Below are 2,569 nucleotides of genomic sequence, written 5' to 3' on the forward strand. Positions count from 1 at the left end.
TGTGCTGGCTTCCCCAGTACTTTGTACTGTCTTACCCTTCACCAAAGTTACCACTTGTCTATTTAGTCCGCCCCACCCCTCCCATCCCTCATAACCAACAAAGAGTGTTTCTTTTTGTGTGTAAACTTTTACATGAGTTTTTTACAGTAGAGGTCTCATACAATATTTGTCCTTTTGTGATTGACTTATTTCACTCAGCACAATTTCCTCCAGTTTCATCCATGATATGAGATGCTTAACAGATTCATCATTGTTCTTTATCTTTGCGTAATACTCCACTGTGTGTATGTACCATAGTTTGTTTACCCACTTATCTGTTGATGGGCATCTAGGTTGTTTCCATCTTTTTACTATAGTGAACAGTGCTGCAACGAATATGGGTGTGCATCTGTCTGTTGGTGTGATGGCTCTTATTTCTCTAGCATATATTCCTAGAAGTGGGATTGCATTTTGTACTGCTTTTTTTTGTGGTGCTGATGTTTTCTTTGTTCCTCTTACTCTCCTGTGCTGAGTTCCTTTTGTTTGTGGATTTTTTTCATTTCTTTTGTTTTTGTAGGTTTTGTTTTTGCTGAGACTTTATATTTTTCTTCTTTATCTTGATGAGTAGGTTTGTTAACTTTCTTTGTGGTTACCTTAAAATTAACCCTTATCTTCCTAGATTTGAACCAGTCTCTTATTACTTGGTATCACTTGACTTCCTTTCCATTAGAAGGTTCTATACCTACACCGTTTATTCCCTCTTTTATTGTTCTGATGCTGTTGTCATTTACAGATTAACCTCTCTGGTTCCCTTTTGTAATTATTTTGGTTTTTCATAGTCCTTAAGAGTTCATTTGCTAGGTTGATATCTGGCTAGTACAATCCTGTGTCCTATTTTCAGCCTGTGGTCTGATATTCTTTGTTCTCGGATCGAAGGACTTCCTTTAATAAGTCTTCTAAGTTTGGTTTGGTTTTTACATAGTCCCTTAATTTCTGTTTATCTGGAGATGACCTAATTTCACTATCATATTTGAACGAGAGTTTTGCAGGATATATTATTCTTGGCTGGCAATTTTTTTTTTCAAGGTTTTATATATGTCATCCCACTGCCTTCTTGCCTGCATGATTTCTGCCAAATAATCCGAGCTTAGTCTTATTGTTTCTACTCTGTATGTGCCTTTTTGTTTTTCTCGAGCTGCTCTCAGGATTCTTTGTTTGTCTTTGTTTTTAGCGAGTGTGATTATGATATGCCTTGGTGATTTTCTTTTGGGGTGTATCCTATATGGGGTTCGTTGAGCTTCTTGGATGGTCAGCTTTACATCTTTCATGATATTGGGGAAGTTTTCTGTCAGCAGTTCTTCAGTGATCCTCTCTGTGTTTTTTGTTTTCTCCCTCTGTTCTGGAACTCTAATCACTCGCAGATTTTTGCTTTTGATTGTATCCCACATAATTTTCAGTGTTTCTTTCTTCATTCTTTTTTCTGATTTTTCCTCCAACAAAGTTGTATCCAAGTGTTTGTCTTCAGTTTCGCTGATCTGATCTTCCATTGTTTCAAATCTACTCCTCAGCCCTTCTATAACACTGTCCATTTCTGAAATCTTGTTGTTTCTCTTTTCTAGTTGTTGTTTTTGTATGATTTCTAGTTGTGAATTTATTTTCGCATTTTGTTCCTGTATTATTTTCTTGAATTCTTCCATTTTTTTGTCTGTATTTTGCATGAATTTGTCTGCCTTTTCCATGAATTTGTCTATTTTTTCCTCGTTTTTGTCTGTTTTTTGCTTCAACTCCTGGATAATTCTGAATATTAGAGATTCAAATTCCCTATCAGTTAGGTCTTTTCGTCTACTGGAAGGTCATCTGGTGTTTTATTTTGGACGCCTACCGGAACCATCCTGTCCTGTTTTTGTAAATGTTTTCATATTGTCTGCTGTCTTTGGGGCATTCAGTGGTTATTTTCCTCGTTTATTGATTGTAGATTTGTTTGTTTCATCCTGCTTTTTTGTTTTATTTGGTTATGTCTGAGCAGGCGGGCTGCATGTTCTTTCTTGTTTGCTCGTCTGTGGGCATGATACATTTCACCTCCTTCTCCAATGGGCAGGGTCAGTCACTCAGGTATGGTACAACAGGGCAGGTCCAGCTGAAGGGGAGTTGCTGGGATAGGTTGTTTGTGGCACGTACCTGGCTGATAGTGAGGACCAGGAATCAGTGCAGGGCAGGTTCCAGTAGGCCGTGCCTGTGCTGCTTGGGAATGTGATGTTCAGCGCACAGTGCAGGTAGGCAGGAAGGAGGGGTAGATTGTGATGTGTGGAGCTAAGGTGGGTATGGGAAAGATGAGACAGAGGAGAGAGGAAGAGGAGCCAAAAACACACACACAAACAAAGAAGAGTGCTAAGGGAGTTTGCTATTGGAGTGGAGAGATGAGAGACTGATAAATAGGAAAAAACAAAAATTAAAAAAAAGAGAAAGGGTAAAAGAAAAAAGTGAATAAATTGAGAAATGAAGAGAGACAAAAAGGGAATAAGAGAGAGAAGAAAACAAAACAAACAAACAAACAAACAAACAAAAAGAAAACAGAAAAAAGAAATGCCCC

This window comes from Trichechus manatus, unplaced genomic scaffold, assembly GCF_000243295.1.
Source record: "Trichechus manatus latirostris isolate Lorelei unplaced genomic scaffold, TriManLat1.0 scaffold00117, whole genome shotgun sequence".
Classification (NCBI taxonomy): Eukaryota; Metazoa; Chordata; class Mammalia; order Sirenia; family Trichechidae; genus Trichechus; species Trichechus manatus.